Source organism: Pinus tabuliformis, chromosome 6 (assembly GCF_031772625.1).
Source record: "Pinus tabuliformis cultivar Carrire ecotype Pingquan chromosome 6, CPIR1, whole genome shotgun sequence".
Lineage (NCBI taxonomy): Eukaryota > Viridiplantae > Streptophyta > Pinopsida > Pinales > Pinaceae > Pinus > Pinus tabuliformis.
The window spans coordinates 772,766,642-772,773,335 of NC_142292.1; the positions used below are offsets into that span (position 1 = coordinate 772,766,642).

The window sequence follows — 6,694 nt, forward strand, 5'->3', positions numbered from 1 at the left end:
AGGCTGGAAAATTATCAAAGGAGCATTGGTTGTGGCCAGAGGACCCAAGACAGGAACATTATATACATTGAAGGCAATGATAGGAAAATCAAATTTGGTTGTTGTCACAAAATAAAGAAATTCAGCAGATTTGTGGCATAAGCGTTTGGGTCACATGAGCAAGAAGGGTTTAAAAATCCTTGTTGGTAGAAATTTACTGCTAGGTTTGAAATCCTATACTCTTGATATTTGTGGGCATTGTATATATGGTAGACAAAGAGGGGTTTCATTCCTTAGAGGTGGCCATGGCAGAAGGAAAAAATTGTTAGAATTGATACATTCATATGTGTTTGGGCTTGTTAACATCAATTCATTAGGAGGAACATCAAATTTTGTAACATTTATAGATGATGCATCCAGGAAGGTTTGGGCCTACCTTATGAAAAGTAAAAATGAAGTGTTTGAAATATTTCAAAAATTCCATGTTGTTGTTGAAAGAGAGACTAACAAATTGCTCAAGTGCTTGAGAACAAATAATGGTGGAGAATATTGCTCAAATGCATTCAAGGAATATTGTAACAGGTTTGGCATAAAGCATGAGAAGATTGTTCCTGATACTCCTCAACATAATGGTGTCGCAGAAAGGATGAATTGCACCATTATGGAAAAAGTGAGAAGTATGTTGTCCAATTTTGGTTTGGAGAAGCATTTTTGGGCAAAAGCTGTAAGGACAACTTGCTATCTTATAAATCGATCTCCAAGTACAACCTTGGATGGTGGCATCCCTGAAGAAGTTTGGACTGGTAAGAAGTTGAATTATTCTCATTTGAAAATCTTTGGATGTGAAACATTTGTACATATTCCCAAAGAAAATAGAACTAAGCTAGATGATAAATCTATGAAATGCATTTTTCTGGGATATGCAGATGAAGAATTTGGTTATCATCTATGGGATCTAGTCAAACATAAAATTATTAGAAGCAAGGATGTTATATTTAATGAGTCAGAAATGTTTAAGAGGACTGTAGGTGAGTTGGAGGTCAAGAAATTTATTGACAAGTTTGAAGATCAGCAGGAAAACATCCCACCAATGCAAGAAAATGGACAACAAATTCAAGAGTAGGAAGGACAACAAGTGGAAAGTGATGAACATCAAGAATAATGAATCTTGCAGGAACTTTTATAGGAGATTCAACCTGATAATGCACCACCATAGTTGGTTCACAGATCTTCTAGGCCTCATAAGCCTTCACAAAGGTATCCTCCTTCAAACTATATCCTATTAACTGATGAAGACGAGACTAATTGTTTAGAGGCTTGTAAAGTTGAGTACAATGAAGAATGGAAGAAAGCAATGGAGGAAGAAATGAACACTTTGCTGGAAAATAAAACTTGGGAGTTGGTAAATATCCCAAAAGGTAGAAAGGCTCTACAAAACAAATGGGTTTACAAAATTAAGCATGAAAGTGACGAAAATAATGAGAGGAATAAAGAAAGGCTACTGGTGAAATGATTTTCCCAAAGAGAAGGTATTGATTTCATTAAAATTTTCTCACATGTTGTCAAAATGTCATCCATCAGAGTCATTCTTGTTCTTGTTGTTGCTTAAGACTTGGAATGTGAATAGTTAGACGTAAAGACTACTTTCCTTCATGGTGAATTGGAGGAGGAAATTTAAATGGAGTAGCCATAGCGCTTCATAGAAAAAGGCAAAGAAGACCTAGTTTGCAGGTTGAAGAAGAGTCTTTATGGGTTGAAAAATGCACCTCAACAAAGGTACAAGAAATTTGATTCATTCATGTTGGAACATATTTTTCATAGGTTGGAAGCTGACCATTGTGTCTATATCAAGAGGTATGATCAAGGAAAGTATATCATATTATTGTTATATGTGGATGACATGTTAATTGTTGGGAATGATAAGAATATGATCAATAGGTCGAAGAAGGATTTGGGCAGCAAATTTGCAATGAAAGATTTGGGTCCAACACAACAAATATTGGGCATGAGGATCATGCATGACAGGAAAAACAAAAGGTTGCGGTTGTCACAAGAAAAATATATCAAGAAGGTGTTTGCCAAGTTTAATATGAAGGATGCCACTTCAAGTTGAGTACTAAGTTATGTCCTAGTGATGACAAGGAGAAGGAAGAAATGAGCAAGATTCTTTATGCTTCAACAATTGGCAGCTTGATGTATGCCATGGTATGTACACGACTAGACATTGCATATTTAATGGGGGTAGTGAGCACGTTCCTTGCCAATCCAGGCAGACAATATTGGTAAGCAGTAAAATGGGTTTTGAGGTATCTCAAGGGTAATAGTCATTATTGTTTATGTTTTGGTCATAATGAGACTATGTTTGAAGGATTTATAAATGCAAATATGGCTGAAAATATGGACACTAGAAAGTCCACTACAGGTTATTTGTATACATTTGCGGGTGCAACAATATCTTAGGTATCAAGGCTACAAAGAATAGTAGCTCTCTCTACAACAAAAACATAGTACATAGTTGCAACAGAGGCTTGTAAAGAGATATTGTGGATGCAACGATTCCTAAGAGAGATAGGAATAAAGTAGGACAAGTATGTGCTATATTGTGATAGTCAGAGTGTCATTCACTCAGGGAAAAACCCAGTGTTTCATTCAAAAACTAAGCACATTGACTTAAGGTACCATTGGATCTGGTATGTGTTGGAGGAAGGACAATTATCCATGGAAAATCTCCATACGGATAAGAACCCTGCTGATAAGCTGATTAAGATTCTACCAAGAAATAAACACGAGTCATGTAAAGGCATGGTGGGACTCGGTGTGACTTGCTTCAGGATTCTTAATTCGACTTCAAGTGGGAGAATGTTAAATGTGAAACTGAATTGAAAGACTTCGACGCTTGCCTTGTTGTCCCACAACCCTTTCTGACAATCACACCGACACTGAACCAACTACCACAAACTGCCGCCACTGTCATTTGACTTTTAACCTCACTGTGCCCATGAATTTCACATGCAGAATTCTAAATCTTCCTTCTTCATCTATAAATTTGTATTTGCCTGAGCCTTAAAATGCAAGCCAAAACAAGATTCTCTAGTGATGAAAAAACTTGGGTTGTGTGTTCTCCATTTGTGCTGTAATCTCTGTTTACATTTTTTGCTGTCTTCTTGATTAGTGTTTTTGCACTCTGAACTCTATGAACTTTATCCCTTTTTCCATAGCTGTCTGTGCTATGCTCTTTTCTCTTAATCTTTGCCATTAGCTTGTAAATACAAGGCATGATAAGGAGTGTACGATTTCCCCTCTTTTCTTTTCTGAGGTCGAAGTTAACTGAAAGCTGCAGAGGCAGAGGCAGAGAATACAATTTTCCATGTGAGATATCATTCTACCTCGATTTTTGCTTGTCTAGTAAGAATAATTAGGCTTTTCTGGTACCATCACCCAACTCCATATTTGGAGGCTAATTGTAAGGTCTCAACTGATGTAAAGGACCATTTCTAGGTAAGGTCTCAACTGATGTAAAGGACCATTTCTGATTCTATAAAAATTTACTGAACTGTCTATCTATTTTAAACAGAAACTATCTATCTATTTTAAACAGAGTATGAAACTTTAAGAAAATTTCTGTTCTAATTTATGCAAAACTTCATATAACTAATTGCTTGAATCAATGATAAGTACTTACTTGGTCTGCTGTGAATGTCTGCTGCGGATGAGAATGTTTCAGAACCCCTCCAGTTTGCTCCCGTTTACCAAAAGACCGAAACCACCCAGCCAGACTGAGCAAAACCTCGCTACTCAATCCAGTAAGCTTCTCAGTTGAAGCAGACTATTCCCCCGTGCCCAGAAACCTCAGAACAACCAGCGCTTCTTCCGTAAATGACTCAAGTTTACTTCTTCCGTGTCTCCTTCTTTCTTCCTTCTTCCTTCCGCTCCCCTTCCCAAATTCTTCCTTCTGGTTTATAATTGATTCTTGGCAGTGGCCGCTCTTCCTCCAGCACCCACCGCTTCACTTCCTCACGACACCCTTCCCATGTCGTGTCATGTATATTCCTTTTTAAAAAAGGTATATTGATTTTTAATTAATTTTTTTTTTAATATAAAAGTTAAACTTATGTTAAAATACTTTATCATTAATTTATTTTTATTATTTTATTAATTTGATGAATATAATATATTTATTAAAATTTATTTAATATTACTTTTATAAAAAGGTCGTTACATTAATACAATTTTCCTTGACCAATTTGCTTCTGTGCCTGCTCTAAATCAACAGCGGACTGCCAAATTTAGTGGAGGACCTAGCATGATTCTCTCTCTTTGCGGAGATCGGAACTCCCTTGGAATTACCTCGGCGCGGGGACTTTCACTTGGAGCAGAAGTCTTCTCCGACTCCAACCATTTGAATTACCCGTTAACAAAGAGGGCAGATGGAATACTCGTCACAATATTAATATTAATATTGCCTTGAAAATAGCACATAAATATATCAACAGGAAAAACGCTGGAAAAGATCATCGTTCTGGGTTCTCGGGTATAAAAAACCGTAGAAATGGCCAAGTGCATTCAGCAGTAAAAATCCTCTGTTTTTTGAAAGAGGAGGTCGATTGTTTCCGCAATGAAGAAGAGACGCCTGTCACATGATGCTGCCGTTACTCATACCACTCTCTCGTTGGAAAACTACGCACAAATTTACGATTACATCCACGGGATCAAGAAAGACAAGGAAATTCAGGTTTCCACTTCTGGTTGCACGAGTCAAATTGGTCGTTTCTTAACCCGGAAAAACATGTCAGAGGTAATAACTCATCCTCCTTACACCCCGTTGAAATTTTCCTTAAGATTACAGCTTAGACGCTTGAACAGGTAGACGTGAATACTTGCTGTGCCTGTATTTGCCGCAAGAAAAAAACTAAGAAATGCTAAAAGTTCTTTTCATTCTTTACAGGTGCTCAGAATTCACGGTCTGTCGGCCGGCGGTTGCGCTAAGGTATATTCCACGGCACAAGTTTGGTCCCCGACATTATTTTTCAGTTCAGCAAAATATTCTGCCGAACTAGCTGAATGTTTCTTGTTTTCGGTTTAATTTAATAGATCTTTCCTCTGTCTTTATGTTTTACAGAAAGCTTTGCTGGAACAGCTTAAGCTTCTGAATATTTTTAATCCACACTGTTGTAGTGCCGATCTTGATAATTTTGACTTCGATCTAGAAGACGTGGAAGGAGATCTGGCGACTCTCGGATGGCTGGAATGTCCTTCAAAAGCAGTTATCGGTTCAAATCCTGACCATTCTCCACCTGATGCCCGCGGTATCATGCCAGCTCGTGTAGTCGTGAATGAATCGCCGAATTTTTCTTCACAACATTTAATGTCCACGTGCTCAGACGTTCCAAGCTCTCTTTCAGCGAAGGTTACAATGGAAGAAGACAGTCCAGCCAGAGTTTAGATCTTCACGGCCCTTTGAAGTCAAAAGGAAGTCTACAGTCCTGAAATTTCTCATTGCACCTTTTTACATAGTAAAGAAGGTTGAATGTTATCATAAAGAAATGGAAAAGAAACATGAAGAGAAGTAAGTTTCGTCGTTTTGATTCCATTGAATTTTGTTTTATCATGTTTCTTGCAATTTCCGAAATTGCATAGAAAGTAGGAACCCAGCCACTGCCTAGCATCATCAAAGGCTTGTACTCATTTTAACACGTATTTTCGCTGAAAATTTAGAAAGATTGAAATATTTAGAAAGTACAGAATGATTTGGTTTGTGATGTGGTGCAAGGTTCTTTTATAATCAACGACGCACGGAAGAACTTCAGCATGAAGTTAAAGATGTTTCTAGACTCCAGTATTAGCAGCTTGTTTGTTGCAGGCTTTTCATAATTGTTAAAAATAGCGTCAGATATCGCAGTTCTTTTTCGAACTCCCAGGATTATAGATGATAGCATTCAAACACCCGTGAAATAACCAACCCGAGAATTGCATGTTACCTTTGGTTTGCCCTCCTTATTCTTACATGCAAGTTAAAAGTTTTTCTCCCAATGACTTAGACCATCTCAAATTCATTCGGTTAAACAAGCGCTTATTAAGTGCCCGTTGAACAAGCATTGGACCAAGTTTAACATGTCCAACCTTCTGTGGGGTAGTGACTAGCACTCTGGACTTGGTTTCAATGCTTAAACTTGAAATTGAAATTATTTGGGTCGATGGTTATAACATGGTTGGTTCTATGGTGTAGTGGTTAGCACTCTGGACTTTGAATCCAGCGACCTGGGTTCGAATCCCGGTAGGACCTTATTTGCCGCCATTTTGCCCCGTGTATGGTGTGGGTTTCACTCTCTGATGATGTGAGCACTCTAGAATTTGTATTCAGCGACCAGGGTTCGAATCCCGATCAGGGATGCAATTTGACGTCATCCGTCAAATACACTTAAAAAAATTTGTAAAACCGTCGACCGGATGGAATTTGACGTCATGGGGTGATTTTCCCGTCAAATTTTTTTTAAAACCGTCGACTGTCTTTGTTAAAATTACCGTCGACATTCCTTGTTAAAATACTGTCGACATTCCTTGTTAAAATTGTAAAAACAGGTCGACCTTCTTTGTTAAAATTACCGTCGACATTCCTTGATAAAATTGTAAAAACAGGTAGGGAAGTGTGACCGTCTTTGTTAAATTACCGTCGACATTCCTCGTTAAAGTTGGAAAAACAGGTCGACCTTCTTTG

The 6,694-nt window shown here is 37.8% G+C and overlaps 1 non-coding gene across 1 annotated transcript; it reads left to right on the forward strand.

The window, feature by feature from the left end:
• Positions 1–6,190: 6,190 nt before the first annotated feature.
• TRNAQ-UUG (transfer RNA glutamine (anticodon UUG)) lies at positions 6,191–6,262 on the forward strand. The gene has a single exon. It is a non-coding gene; the product is annotated as a tRNA-Gln (tRNA).
• The last annotated feature ends 432 nt before the right edge of the window (positions 6,263–6,694 follow it).